Source organism: Cetorhinus maximus, chromosome 8 (genome assembly GCF_964194155.1).
Source record: "Cetorhinus maximus chromosome 8, sCetMax3.hap1.1, whole genome shotgun sequence".
NCBI lineage: Eukaryota > Metazoa > Chordata > Chondrichthyes > Lamniformes > Cetorhinidae > Cetorhinus > Cetorhinus maximus.
Genome location: NC_135886.1, coordinates 93,614,836 through 93,631,018, shown reverse-complemented (window position 1 = coordinate 93,631,018; position 16,183 = coordinate 93,614,836). Strand labels below are relative to the sequence as shown.

The 16,183-nt window shown below is 47.6% G+C and overlaps 1 pseudogene; it reads right to left on the bottom strand.

Annotated features, from left to right (window-relative positions):
- The window catches only part of LOC144683206 (histone chaperone ASF1A-like), a 42,581-nt pseudogene extending 26,996 nt beyond the window's left edge, over window positions 1–15,585 (bottom strand).
- Window positions 15,586–16,183: the final 598 nt, after the last annotated feature.

Here is a 16,183-nt window from a genome sequence, read left to right as displayed (position 1 = left end):
TATGTCTTGCCAGATCTGTGTGGTTATCCAAAACTTGCTGAGCCCTTAACCGCAATGAAAAGGCAGATGTGAAAGTGTTTTTGGATGAGACTGTCTAATTCAGCCCACTCCTAGTTGTGTGCATCCATTGTAGAAGTCCAATCTAGGAACCAGTTCAGTTGTATAGTCTAAAAGTAATTTAGTTAGCAGGAGTGATCATTTCATCCTGATCAAATGGGCAGTTCAACAGCTTAATTCTTAGCTTCAGATTCCTAACATATCAATACAAATTGTAGGACCCAATTTCAAAATGATGAGGCTCTAATTGAATACTTGAAATTAAAAAGGGAAAGAATATTCATTTTAAAGCACTAGCCTTTCCCAGCATAGAAAAATGAAAGTGATTCTATTAATTCATGTCCCAAGCTTTAGCATAGTAGAAATGGTGTAAATCAGTAATGATCTGTAATCCAAATGGAGAAAAGGTACTAAAAAAAGCCTCTTTATTTAGCATCAAAAATTTAGCTCAAAGTGATGCTTTTTTTTACTAGTTGATGCCTACAGATCTGTGAATTGTCAAAGCTGCATCAATATAATTTGTTTTTTTATTCATGACTTAATTTATATTAAAAGGACAGTGAGGAATTAAAGAATACTTTTTATCGACAACACAAAGACTCACAGATAAAGTAATTGTTTGTTAATTAAAGGTTTATTAATTTCAACAGGATGAGGTTTCATCTCAGTTTTTAAAAAGTTTATTAAAGTTTTGCTCATATTTATTAACATGTCCCATATCGTGTGACAGTGTCACAGGAGGGGGACATGTTAATAATGTTTTTCTTTCTCTATTTTTAAAGTTTTTTAAACATTCAGCGCTCTCCCTGAGACAGCACTTAGTCTCAGGGAGCACTTTGACACTTTGACAGATGGGAAATCCCTTCACTCCCTGCACAGGAAGTGCATAGATCTTCCTGTCGGGCAGGACGCTGGGCGGGCCTTAATTGGCCCGCCCACTCAAAATGGCGGCCAGCCCCGTTTCGGCGGCGGAGTTCGGCTGCCCGCCCGCCGCCGAGCCGGTGGGGCCTGCCCGCCCATCAAGGTCAAATTCTGGCCTTAATCTTTTTTCAGAAGCCGGCTGGGGCTCCTGGCCTGCCCATCAGCCTTAAGGTTGGACGGGCAGGTCTTTCAATGAGCTTAATGATCCTGTCAATGGCCTCAATTGGCCATTGACAGGTCAGCAGGTGAACAGCTGATTTCGCTGTCTGCCCACCTTCCTAAAAATGTAAATGGACCGGGATGACGTCAGGGGTTCCTCCCAATGTCATACCGCATCATTTTCCCCTCGGCGAGCGGGCCCTGCACCCAAATCGCCGACGGGAAAATTCTGGCCTACGATTCCACTCTACCTTCCCCTCTAAATGTGGAAACACCAGGTGTAATTGTGTACTTAGGCAGTGTTTCATCAATAATTCAGACGGTTTTGAGTCCGTAGTCGAATGTGGTATTGTATAATAACTGAAAAGAAAGCGGTAAAGTCAAGATTTCAGAGTGCCTTCTGAAAGCTTTTCCATACCCGACTTAAGAGATTGTACAGCCCTCTCGGCTAGGCCATTCAATGAGGGATGGTAAGGGGCTGTTTTAATACATTGGATTCCATTCAGATCCATAAATTTCTGAAGCTTTGAACGGGCAAAGGCAGTGCCATTATCAGAAAGGACAATTTCAGGTAGGCCACGCATGCTTAAATTGTGATGTAGCTTCTCGATAGTTGCGTTTGACATTGGCAACTTGATTTGATAGACATCCATCCATTTGGAATGTGCATCTACAATTATCAAGAACATGGTACCTAAGAATGGTCTGACATAATCGATATGGAGTCGAACCCAGGGTCGACCAGGCCACTCCCACGGGTGCAGGGGAGCTGGAACAGGCAACTTCTGTTGTTGCTGACAGTGGAGACAGTGCTTGATCAAGTTTTCAATATCTCCAGCAATGCCTGGCCACCATTAATACCTTCGCACAAGCATTTTCATTTTTGATATATCCGGATGGGAACTATGAAGTTCTGTCAAGAGCGGCTCTCTGCCTTGTGGTGGGACCAACACTCTTGGCCCCCATGACAAAACACTGCCTTGGCAGCTCATTTCCTTTTGTCTGACATGGAATGGTCTCAATTCTTCAGATACAGACAAGTTTTTCCATCCTGTTAAGGCAAAGGGCGGAATTTTCTGTGGCCGCTGGCAGCGGGTGTGCTAGGTGGCATGAGCGGACAATATGGCGTGATCAGTTTCATGACAGAAGGAAGGCAGGTCCCGATTGTCCGCTCAGCCCGCCAATGGTGGGCCGCTTTTCTTGCCATTGGTCGTCGGGAACCTCATTGTCATACATCAGCATATCATTATCAGGCCATCCCGCCAGGCTTTTGCACCCCCACTGGATCATCCGTCCATGTCAGTGGGAAAGCACGCCAACATGTTTCACAACAGTACAGGCAACGTGCACTTGGTGGCCTGTATTTTGGATGAATGGAGGCGAGTGCACAGCAAAATTCTGCAGAGCTCGCAAGGTCGCCTGTTGCTTTGCAGGCTTCAGGGGCGCCGGGGGATCGGGGTTAAATGCCACCCTGCCTCGGAAGTGACTTTTGAGAGAGAGGGGGAGCAGGTGGGGCAAGTGCAGCCTTATCTCTGAGGCAACTGGTGGCAGAGTCGGGGGGCAAGTGCAGCCCTGCTGTTGAGGTGACTTGTGGGGGCTGGTTAAGGGTAGTCCTGCCGTTGAGGCAACCTGTGAGGGGGTTGGGTTGGGGGGTCAAGGGCAGCCCAGCCATTGAATATAGCGCACAAGCATTCGGTGTGGGCACATAGGGTGGGTGAAGGAAGTGGCCACGCATTTGCGAAACCTGTAGAAAGTGACCATTCCTCTGCAACTGAGACAGTTCAGGTGAGCCACATTGATATGATTGGGGTTGGGCTCCTAGCTTATCTGCCCGCTCAAGCAATGCAGAGGCGTCAAAGTACCACCAAATTCTACCCCCACCCCCCCCCCCCCCACCCCCCCAACCCCCCCACCACACCCCGCCCCCCCCACTCCTCTGGCTAAAGTTGTCCACGTAGCAGTCACTGCTGGAGGAGCTCACAGCCTCTTGCAATTTCAGCATCCCAGTTTGGACCAGCCTACCCTATGGTTTAAGCTAACAGGGCAGCCATGCAGCGCACTAATCTCTGGCCATCCAAGTGGTGGCCAGCACTCTCCGGGGCTGGAGAGGGGCTGTCACACCTAACCAGTTCAGGTTCTTAGTACACCCATGCTAATCACGTGTCTCTCATCCCGCAAGAGTACATCAGGATCATGGAGCCTTGTGAACTAGCTGCGTGTCTGATGGCCTACAGAGCACAAAGGCAATGGAGGCGGGAGCGACTGAGGCTCCTGGCTGCGCAGAGACAGGAGCAGCAACCTCAGGAAGAAGGAGCAGCTGGGGCTCCCGCACACGCCGCCCAAGATCCACAGCGAGCCGTCGCAGGGTGGCGCCTAGCAACACACAGGGTCTATAGACACAGCCTTTCATTCCTGCAGATGACCGAGAACCAGTGTCGCTGAATACTGTGAATGTCTAGGGTACTGGCTGCTCACATATGCCAGTTGCTGCAGGATTTGGCACCACAGAAGCTGCAGGGGTGGCTACTCAGGGACAAGGGCTACCCACAGAGGCCGTGGCTGATGACACCCATGCAGCGGCCTCAGACTGCAGCAGAGTGACGGTATAATGAGGCTCCTGCTGCAGCTCGCATCTTGATGGACGGGACCATCGAGATGCTGAAGATGAGATTCCGGTGCCTGGACTGGTCTGGTGGAGCCCTGCAATACAGTCCGCAGAGGGTGTCATGCATGATCATCATCTGCTGCACCCTTTACACCTGGCGCTTCAACGGGGAGGCCCTAATAGTCGCTCGATTGCAGGAGGATGATTATGACATACATTGAGGACACTCCATAAATCTTCACACAGCCTCTGAGAATGTCTGACTCCTGTCTAGTCAAGGGCAGCTCACTTGCGTTCCGTGATCAGGGTCATATCACAGAGACGCAGCCATGAAATAGAAGCATCTGATGCTTTGTCCACCTTCAGCACCTGAATCCTTCAGGAGCTAGAGCACAGCATCAGTGGTCACAGATGCTGAAGGGATGGGGGCCAATCCCACCTTAAAAATGCTGACAGCACACAGAGAGTGGCGCCTGGCCACTTCATTCTGGCAGCAATGACCAGCACCACTGAGGTGCAGGCATCAGTAATGTTTTCAGGGAGTGTGAGGCTGGACCATCACTGTGGTCTGAAGGCTGCACAGAGCACAGGGAAGAGGCCCTGGACTGAGACACCTGCATTTATCTTGTGCAGAAAGGTTTCACATCTGAGTGACAAGAACACTGCTCATCAGAACAAGGAGCCATAGGCAGGGAGGCATTCTTGGAAGTTCATTGACAATAGTGAACAGTATATACAAGTGATTGACACCCGTGCCTAGGCTGTGCAACTAATTCTCCTTAACTTTCTTAATCCTGCTGTTACGTCTTGGTGCTTGCCGAACATCTACAGTGGAGGTGGAGGCAGCCTGCTGACTGCAACGCACAGTCTATGATGACCTTGGCGGGTGTCAATCACTTGTACATACAAGGGTCAAGACTTGGAGAGCCCTGGCCTGCTTTCAGGGTCTTGTTGTGTAGCAGTGGCACACTCCTTGGCCTGTGGAGGCAGGGCTGCTGAGGTCACGGGGAGAGGGGAGTCGGATTGACTGGACACGCTCAGGATCACCTGGATGGATGGGCCCGGAGTGTGCACCTGTGGATCCTCCTCGCTATGGTGCCCGGGGGCCACAGAGCGACCTCTTGAGGAGCAGGGGTAGCTAGAGTGAAATTGAGCTGCCCGGCACCTATCTCGCATACACACTGTTGGAGGCCAACTATGGCATCAGCAATGGAGTTCAGCCCGTGCAGCAGTGCAGGAGTGATGGCCTGGACCAAGGTCTTCATGGCAGCCCCCATCCTACCAGTGTTGACCTTGGTGCATTGGCATGCCGGCACTATCACCTCAGACTGAAGGCGGATGGACTCCTCCATCGTGCCTTGCAATCTGAGGAGTGCAGTGGACATCCCTTCCTGATATTTCCGAGCTTGCCTTTGCAGCTCCAGCAACTGTAACATGGCCGAGTCCAGCAACCTGTCATCTGACTCAAGACTCAGCAAATTTCGGCCCCCACGGTCCTTCAAGTGCTGGACACCTGGGAAGTCCCAGCTGTCCCCTGCTGTGGATCAGACAGTGTGATGTTCTCACCAAATTGTGATCCCAGGGCTATTCTAAAGCTATGTCCCACCGAGATTTTGGAGGGTGTGGGTGAGCGCTGTGATGAGTCTTCAAGGAGGGTGCCTCCAGATTCCTCTTCAGAGGTTTCATCTTGTGCCTGCAGAAGCAAGGAGAGATAATTAGTGCATGGCAGTGGCCTGCGAAAGAGGACACATCATTCACAGCATGGTTGTCTGATGGATGCTCACTTGGTAGAGCACCGCCGACCTCACCATCAGCATAGGACCAGTCCAGATCCTCGCCAGCCAGCTGGATGGCTCTGTTTTCAAAGTCCATGAGGACCTTGATTTTGGGCATTCCGCCACCTCTGCAACCTCTCCCTGTTGTTGAGTGCCAGCTTGTCCTGCATGGTTAGAGATGGAGAAAGTGTAAGCAGGACGCCTGCCGAGCCAGATGATAAATGTGCCTGGCCTGTGCGGGTGGTGAGTCATCCCATGGATGGGATGAGGACAATGACGGTGAGTGTGAGAGAGTGAATGGTAATGTCCCTTGAGCTGGCAGTGAGTGAGGGCCCAGTGGGTGTGTGTTGGGTTTGAGTGAGTGCATTGAGAGTGATGAAAAGAGTGACTTACCCTGGCGGAATGGAGAAGATCATTCTGAAGCACTGACCACCGCTGCCACTGCCTCCAAAGCCTGATTGGCCACATTGCTGCCCATCCTGCGTCCAGAGCAGGGGTACAAGACATCCCTGCAGGCCTCCACGACATTCAGCAGTCGCTCTAGGGACCCATCATTAAACCCAGGGGCTGCAGTCTTCTTGCCTTCGAGAGCCATGTCTCCTGGACAGCAGTGGTGAGCCGGAAACAATGAAACATGGTGCCCGGCGTGATGCAACGGAGGGGTGATGGCGGGTGGGTGAATGAGGAGCCCACCTGCCATAGAAACAGCGTGTTTCCTGGAGTGCATAAATAATGAGGCGGTTTTGGGATGATGCGGTGTGAAAACCCGCCATTGCCGCCAGTGGGCAGCATGCTCTTTTACCCGCCCGCTACCGCACTTCGTGCAAATTGGGAAAATTACGCCCAAAGTCTCTGACTTTCGATAATGCTGGAGCCCTGATTGTCCAATTTCCAATTGTTTTGCACACACAGACTAAGAATCTAAGAAATTCAATAGCAGCACTTATTCCTGCGGAACAGGAGTATGCACAATACTGTCTGGCAACAGGAGACAACTGAGTGTATCTGCATTTACATTGTGTAGGCCAGGATGGTACATAAAAGTATACTCGTACGCAGATAATGTCAGGGGCCATCGTTGTATCCTTGCTGATGTTATTGGTGGGATGGCCTTGTCCTCGCTGAATAAACTCATTAATGGTTTATGGTCTGACACAATGGTGAAATGGCAAAGCATGCAGGTACTGGTGGAATTTCTGCACTCCGAATACCATTGATAAACCTTCCTTTCCTAGCTGAGAATAGCCCTTCTTGGCTGTGGAGAGGCTTCTTGACACATAGCCAATGGGCCTTTCAGACCCATTTTCCATTTTATGGGATAACACAGCTCCCACCCCATAGGGAGAGGCATCACATGTTAATACCAGCTCTTTGCTGGGTCGTAGTGTACCAATAGACACGACAAATGCAACAATTCCTTTGCTTTCACGAAGGCTTCTTCCTGTTGTGGCCCCCAAAGCCAATGGTGGTTCTTTCTCAGTTATCTTTTTTTGCACCTCCTCCAGGTTGGTCAAGTGTTCTGCCTTGGTTAACCCTATGATGAGGACATCATCTAGATATGCAATTACTTGTGGGAGTCCTCACAAAAGGCTCTCCATTGTTCTCTGGAGGAAAGCACACGCCGATAAGATACCGAAGGGTAGATTGATGTACTGATAGAGACCCTTCTGTGATTAATGGTTACGTACTCCCTCAATGTGCTAACCAGCTCTAGTTGCTGGGAAGCATGGCTCATATCCAATTTTTTACAGGACTTGCCTTCTGCCAGTTTGGCATATAAGTCATCCATCCTTGGGATAGGGTACTTGTTTAGTTTGGCTGCCTTATTTACATTCAATTTATAGTCACAGATACATATGCTTGGGTTTAACCACTGGAACTATGGACGCAGCCCATTCCGAGAATTGAACAGGTTGGATAATGCCCAGCTTTTCTAACGGGCACAGCTCCTCATCAACCTTGCTTTTCAATGTGTAAGACACAAGTCTTGCTTTAAAGAAGTGAGGTGTCGCCTGTAACTCCACATGTACCTCGGCCTGCATGCCTTTTAACTTCGCTAGTTCATCCTGATAAAACATGTTGTATTTTCTTAGACGCTCTGGAACTCCATCAGATTTGAGGTGAAATATCTCAGACCGGCTGAGTTTGATCTTCTGTAGCCAGTCTTGGCCTTAAAGACTGGGTCCTTCTCCTTTCACAATTATTACAGGTAGCTAGGCTGTCTGTTGTAAGAAACTGGTGCTTTGGCGATCCTCTTTACCTGAATGGATTCTCCTGTGTATGACCTTGATTTACTGGATGTCCACTCCAGGTTTATTGGCTATCTACCTTCATTAAGGTACCTGGAAGTGTGCTTTCCCACCAGCATATTCCCGCCCAAAATGAAGTACGAAGTCATGTTCTTTGCGTTGCAAAGCCTGTGAGTCTCTCACAGCACTTTCCATGGTGAGGGAGATTTCTAGGGAGCGCTTAAAGTCGACGTTGATCTCTGTGAGTAAACGGCGCTGTATTGCGTCATTCTTAACTCCACAAACTAATCGGTCTTGCAGCGCATAACTTAATGTTCCCCGAAGTCGCAGTGCTCTGTAACTGCTTGAGGTTCGCTACATAGGCTGCGATGGAGTCTCCCAGAGCCCTAACTCTGGAATTAAATTTAAAACACTATGTTATTAAGGACGGCTTCGGCTGGAGATGTGTTTTCACGAGGTCCACTAATTCATTATAGGGCTGAGAATTGGACGCGCTCAGGACTGTCAGGTTGTGAATGAGGTTGCCTATTTTACTGCCACATACACCCAAGAGAATGGCTTTCTGCTTTTGCTCTGCGGTAATTTCATTCTCTACGAAATAAAATCCGAGGCATTCTACACACTGGCTCCCGTCGTCCACAGTCCTATCATATGGATTGATTTTGCTGAAGAGTGGTCTGACTGGTGAGTAATCGTTTTCTTCTTAAAACTTGATGTACTCACAGTAACAAGACAAGGTGCAATGTTGGGGCTAATTTTACCCTTGTCGCCAAATGTAATGACTCGACAGAGCAGACAGGTTTCAACAAGAAACAGCTAAACTTTATTACAGAGAACTTTTTAGGTGCTACACGCTCAAACGGGGCTCTCATCAGGAAGCCCCACCTCTTGGATAGCCACGCTTAGGGCTTACTCGTCGGACCCTTAACAGAACATCACGTGACATTGCCTTCCACACTCAGTGGCAGAGCAAGGAAGCAGGTCCCAAGTCTGCCTCAACTGGAACAGGAATCAAACCCATACTATTGGCATTATTCTGAACCACAAGCTAGCCATCTAGCTAACTGAGCTAACCAGCCACCTACTGAGCCATATAAGGAGATAGTAAGGCAATGACCAATAGCTTGATGAACGGGTTAGGTTTGAGGAGTGCTTTAAAGGAGAAAAGAGAGGTAGAGAGGTTTAGGAAAAAAATTCCAATACTTATGGCCTTTGCAACTGAAGGCAGAGCCACGAAATAGTGGAGCAATTAAAGTCTGTGATATGCAAGAGGTCCAAATTGTAGGAATGCAGATATCTGGGAAGCTAGCGGTAGGCTGAAAGAGGCTCTAGAGATAGAACGGGAAAACACCATGAAGGAATTTGGGAAGGAAAATGAGAACATCAACATTGAGATTTTGCTTAAATGGGAGCCAATGTACATCAGCTGTGTGAATAAGACTTAATGTGAATTACAACACGGGCAGCAGAGACTTGGATTACCTTAAGTTTACACGGGGTAGAAACTGGGAGGCTGGCCAGGAGTGTATTGAACAATCAAATCTAAAGGTAAAAAGGTATGGATGAATGTTTCAACAGCAAATAGACTGAGGGAGGGGTAGAGTTGGAAATGTTATATTGGTGGAAATTGACAGTCCCAGTGATAGCATGGATACATAGTCAGAAGCTGAAATCTTGTGTTCAAAGCTGACACCAAGGTCAGGATTTTCTGGCCCCTTTGCGGATTGCTTGGGGGGAGGGGGATAAAATTGCAGTGGGTGGCTTTGGAATGGAGTTCCGACATCATCACGCCAGTTAATGATTTTATGAGGGGTAGACAGCATGTCCAGTCAAAACAGTGCGCAGATTTGAAAACAAGGCATTTAAAGCTCTTAAAGTGGCAATTTACCAGGATTTTACAGGTCCATTCCAATTTTGCTCAAAGTGTAAGGGGGCGACAGCACTTCAGAGCCCTGAAGGTGCAGGGCCTCCCTCTGTCATTGCAGCAACTTGAAGCACTGGTGTCACTGGCAGATGGACTGAGGAGCTGCCATCCACAGCACATGGGCCCTGAGAGAAGCACCCACATGTGGAAAGCAGCTGCTCATCCTCCTTCATAAGGCGCACTTGTACCTTCCTTCTAACCTCAAATGGACAAATTGGCGGGGGAGGCTCCCGGCACCTTGTTCCCCTCTTGCTTCACCACTGCTGTGTTGAGCTCATGGTCAAGATGATGGGATGCAGGTCTGCTCGCACCTCTGTCATCCACTGACTGCTCAGCTGAATCTGACTCTCCATGAGTCACTAGTCACACAATGGAGGAGGCCACTCATGCAGGTAGGAGAGAAATAGCTCAGTGACTCATATTCGTGACCTGGGTAGACTCCTTCACTTTCCGAGCCAGGGTGCATTTACCCTCTGGAATCTCTGCCAGATTTTTATGTGCCTCACGCTGTACTTCCAGTATTTGCCACCTTGCCATTTGTCACTCCAAAGGCACATCATCAGCCTGGGGCTCAGCATCAGCCTGGAGTCCCACACTCCTCCAAGTGTCAATGGTCTCAGTTGTTACAGCCTCCAACAGCTGGTCAGATACGTGTGTAGTGTTCTCACCAGGTTGTGATCCCGAAGCTAAGTGCGAATACATACCCACCAACGTGAGGCTATCTGCACTGGTGGATCGCTGCACCCTCTGAAGTCCCCTCTCCTTCAGAGGTGGACGGCTGCGCCCCAATGATGGCAGGTCTATATTCTTGTGGTTGACCTGGGTGAGAGAACAGAAAGATCAAAGGGCTCAAACCTCGAGAATCAGCTGATGTTTAGATCAATGTCTGTACAGGGCAGGAGACAGGAACTGCATTCCCCATGCTGACCTCAGGCTCCCTTCTACCTGGGCATGAAGCAACCCTTTAGTCACCCTCTTGCTCCCGCAATCCGCCTCCCTGTTGATGATGGAGGGGCCGCTATGTTGCCCTGTCAGTACCTTCAGAGCCTCCTCTTCCATGGGAGTGAGGATAGCCAGGAATGGCATCCCGCAGCTGGTCCAGGCCCATTCTTTGGCATTGTGGGCTCACTTTTTCTGCAGGAACAAGGAAGCTGAGTGTCAGTTACTGGACAATAACAGACACAATGCCTAAGCAGGTGGCATGCTAGCTATCCAATTTTGGGCCACTCAATGCGTCCAACATTCAGCCAAGCTGGAGCAACAGAGCAAGGTCATGACTGGCAGACTAGTGTCTATTGACTGAGTTGCATCCATTCCTCTTACAGGAGCTGCTGCAGCCTGACCCCATTACCACTGGCTGGGTGGGCTGTCCCTCCCCAGCAGCTGCACCCTCACACTTATCCACTCATTAACACCAAAGGGAGCCAATGTATAGGGCACTCTCTTTGGTGGAGCGGAGAATCTCATTCATGCACTTGCAACATTGCAGCCGGGTTTCCCAGGTGATTCTGTGGCTGCTGACCTCCTCCATGACCTTTAGTCTGGCTTACTTTGTTCGGCGGGGACGTCTCCTCCTTCTGAACCTGGGGAAGAGGACCTCCAGCTTTTGCTGAGTCACCTGAAGGAGAACATGCAGGGAATTGTCACTGAACCGTGGTGCCATCTGGGATCTTCCTCCCACCATACCAACAAGTGCCCCCTTCCTGTGGCCATCCCAATGCCTGCTTCACAGGCCTGTTGGCCTTCCCCCACTGGCAGGGCTGGATTGTTGGCTGGGCCTTCAGAGAAGGATAGCTTCAAAGAAGGCTTCAGACAGGGGAAGACTCCAGTAGGGGAAGGCTTCCGCTGTGTTTCGATGCTGGCAAGACATTTAAAGATGGCATCAGCAAATCCATCAGCATCAGCTTACGTTGTGACCACCACCTCAGTGCCCACCTCCACCCCTGGAATTGTGTTCCTCCATGCCTGCTGGTGCAAGAAAGCGATGCAATCGGGAATCAGTCTGACATCGCCAGCATCACCCTCTTCCAGTCCAGGTGGCCGCTTCTCGGAGCTGCACATAAAACTCTAGTCCACGGTGCGAACAGTCTGATTCAGCCTTAGACAGTTGCCAGTCTCAGAAAAACCATAATATTACACTAAATTCCAATATTAACCATGGGTAACTTCAAGCTGATGAGAACTTTAATAATTATGAACTTCAATTAATTTCCCAGAGTAACTGCATTCAACAAAAGCATTCAATTCATATTCTTCTCATACCCCGCTCCTTCTCAAAGTCCTGATTCCTCATTTATTTATTGCAAATTATATGGATAATCCCTAGATAAAGGAAAGAAAATAACTGAGCCTTAGGTTTTTCCATCTACAGTGAATGGAAACTTTGGCACTATTCAGGATTATTGTAAGCTCCCTTCAGAGAGCTGCGCTCCCACAGAGTGCTGTTTGAATCTAGGGCTATGACACTGGGCATAGGTTGAAAACATTGCAACCCCAGTTCTCGGGCCTATATGTCATGTGCAAGGAGTGCAGGATTGCCTTGATTGCAATTCAAGGAGAATTATCTCTGCCTTGTACTCCTGTACGCGGTTCACCACAGGTGCTAAAAACAAATTATTATTGGTTTTAATTTCCTATTTGTCTGGGAACTGCTCTGAAAACTAAAGTGAAATTAATGCAATCAAACCGGATTGTGGGTCACATTGAAACTTCCAGGTTGATCTTTCTGAATTTAAGCTTTTTTTTTTAAAAGCAGTAGAATGTGAAGAGGCAGGGCATTTTGGGGAGGAAAATTCAGAAAGTAGGCTCCAGTCGCTGAAGGCTCTTCCACCCAGTCGAAGGGAAGGATACATGAAGCTAGAGTCAGAGAAATGGTGAGTTCAGAGGTAGGACTGTAAATCTGGAGGATGGGGTGGTGGTTGGGTGGGGGGGTGGGGGGGGGGGGGGGGGCGGAGGTGGTTGCAGTGAGAGCTAGGGTAGACTGGCCGTGGGGGTGGGGGGGGTGGAAAGAAGAAAACGAATTGGCTCTGGGCCTGAAGCTCAACTTCACAATCATGGATGGAGAGTGAGTGTAAATCACCAATCCTCATTTTAAAAGCAGTCCAAAAAAACTCTTCTGCTTCCACCTAATGGAATTGGGAATTAAACTTTTTTGAATCAAATTGTTTCTGCTCTTCAAACAGGGAATGGACCAAGACCTATAGCCTCTCACTTCACAATCTCTTGTTCTTATTGGCCTTATCTTTTCTTTTGTTCCTATGAACTAATGGGATACTGAAGAATATAGTCTTTGGGTTAAAAAACGTTTGCCCATGGATAAATAGATTCTGTCACCAGCACTTCAGGAGAAAAATCAGGGGTCACAGTAGATGCACTCTTGCAAGTGGGAAAATAAGTCCATAGAGTGAAATAAATGCAGCTACTTTAGATGTCATAAAGGCACGGTCTCTTTCTAAACCCATTTATGTTTGGTTCCAATTTGTTACCAGAGAAAACCCATGTTTTGTTATTTACCCATTATTAAGCATTACAGCTGAAAAAGCCCAGAGAGAATGCATGTTTTTGCAGGATTAGTTGTACTGAGACACAGATACAAAGCTTGGGTTCTGTATTTGCAGCTGTGAGGCTAATTAAGGGGAAGTATCCTGGATGCAGCTGGGCAGTTCAATGCCAAATATTACTTTAGACATGTGCAAACAATTTTCTTTTTTAAACATTTTTCAGAACAACGTCAAGTGGTGAATTGATTAAATATGTCCTAGAGTGTTGCGGAACCATACGAACCATGCAAGTCCAGGTCAATCCCCAATCTATGCCAAGTTCGCTGATCTCATCCGCTGTTGTAATGGAGGGTGGAGGAAGGGTCGCCACAATTTCTCAGCTTCCAAGCCAGGAAGGCCTCCCACTCATGATCACTGTCCGCCTGTGTGTGGATTTTGGGCAATGGCCAGAATCAGGCCTGGTTGTGAGGTGACCTGTGATTGAACAACATGCCAAACATATCGCCTGGTCTTACAGGCAAAGAGTAATTCTCACTTGAGCAGGGCAACAGGGAAGGTGCCAGCATCTATGAAACTATAGCCAACATCATTGGCATCTTTGGTGTGATCTGTAAACAGTTACTGAAAACACATCTCTTTCAAACATCCTTGGGTTATGTTACAGACCTACGTTAGAAGAAGATCCTGAATGGTTGTAGTTTCTCCCTTCAGTTGAAGGCAACTGCAGCAAAAAAAAACAAATGCCTGTAACATATTCTACTCAGGCAAGGAAAGATCTGGCTGTGATTTTCTGGCCCATGGAAAACGAAAGTTCAAAAATTAAAATAGCAGTTTTATGTATGTAACCACACATGGGAACAGCATCCACAGTATTTTGTTTTTGTATTAGTAGTTGCCAAATTTTAAACAATGTTTTTTCCTGTGCTCCTTAAAGCCACATTAAAAAGAGCCAAAAGTCACTTATATAGGATCTATGTGTTCGAACAATGACTGTGATGGAATCAGGAGGCGGTGGATGAGTAGGTTGCTGGCAGAACTACAAGTTTACTAGTGGACCTCATTAGTGTTTATGATGGCAGCAGCTCAGACTTAATGAAAGTCAGGCAATGCAAACGACTTTGTTTAGATTAACTTTTTCGAAATAGCCCAAGTTTACAGCAGCATCTCAGAAATTAGATTATCAACCCAGTAGCTACCAAGAAGCAAGTGAGTTGGTATCAGGGAAATACCTTTTTCCCTTCTTGAAGCACTTTGGTACCAGTTTGGAAGCATTCTCTCCAAGGTTGAAAAATTCAACTTGTCAACTAGCCTTCAGTTAAAGCTGAGAAATAAAGTAAGCGAGCCATTATAGGCAAATTTTCCTTTTAGTCTCCAACTTCTGTCTAAACTTGATCATTTTTTGGTCTGTAGTATCTCTTCAATACCTCATTCATTTATAAATATACTTTATTTTTATGAAAAATACTTGCAACATTTAGCAGAGCAGATGTCAAGATTCATGGTGGTTTGTTGTATGTTGCACAACCTCACAGTCATGAGGCCGCAGTCCTTGCCACTTGCTATATGGTGATTAGTAGAGAAGCAGGAAGCGGGGAGTGCGAACGAGAAAGAGGCACAAGAAGAGGAAGGCAGGAGGCAACCTAGTCAACCCCTTTCTGGCTAACTGTTGATAAACAATGCAACCCCAATTCCCCACCCACCATACCTTAACTTCCATCTGTCACTGACCATCATAGCATCTGCTTGGCCACAATGCAAAAATAAAAGTCAACACAAAATAAACATTCCAAACCAAATTTATAAATCAAAGCATACCATATTGAACACAAATGTCAACTAATTATCCTTGTGCATTCCCTTAGTGCCGTCTTCCACATGTCTTTGTCTCTCTTAGTGTTCCTATTCAGTACTATCCCAGTGGCTGCAGCATTTCTGGCAGAAGGCTGCTGATATTCAGTGGAAGGAACTGTAAATGACCTTGCTGGACACACACAAGCAACATCATCTCGGTGTGGGTGCCAACAGTCCAGGTTGGCTGGCCGAGAGCAACAGCATGGACATTGGTAGAGTGGCAGTGGCAGTGGTGGGAGGATGATTGCTGTCATTCTGAGAGTACAGCAGATGCATGTTCCACAGAACCACTGCCAATCCCCTGGGGAAGTGCCTCAGCAATCCTCGTATTCTGTTGGAGGACAGATTGCTAAACTGCTATGACACACTGCAACCACTTTTGAATACTGGTATCCACAGCCATGTTAGCAGGGGTCTGAGCTTGCATGGCAGCAAGCTCACCTTGCCTGGCAGAAGTATGAAGTCCCACTGTAACACTTAGACATTGGGTGGTTTCTACTTGTGCTGGAATGGAAGCTGAGACATTGGTGATCAGTTGTTGCATCGTGTTAGTTCCCAAGTGTGCTACTGGAGTTAGCCACTGCTTCCATGCTGGAAAGGAAGGTTCTACATTCTGCTCCTTGTGTTACAGCCAATGAGATGTGGCAGAATGGCTCCCCTCTTTTTCAGGCTCTCGGTTTACCGCAACAGGCGTTTTATTTGAAAGAATGTGCTTGTCAATTTATTGAGTGTTTAACTGTTTAAGTGCTGTGACTGTAAAAGAAACACAGACGGGTCTTCTTGTAAGTTTTAAAAGAAAAGAAAGCAGTGTTTATTAGCCTTAAAACCCAATAGATAAAAAATAAAAGTTTTCTAAATCACTCACTCTCACACACACACACACACACACACACACACGTGTCCAAAAGAAAATCAATCATATATGGATTCCGTAGGCTGATGCGTTGGATGTATTGAATGATTTTTTTCCTGGATTCTGCACAGGGACAATTTGAAGCCTTGACAGATGATCTATGTCTTTCCCTCTGAAATCAGCAGCTTTTTGGTTTGTGTTAAAGGCGCTGGCCACAGTGTTTGGCTGGACAACTACAGACAGGGCACGCATTTTCAGAATGGCTGGAGAGAGGGAGAGAGTGGGACCA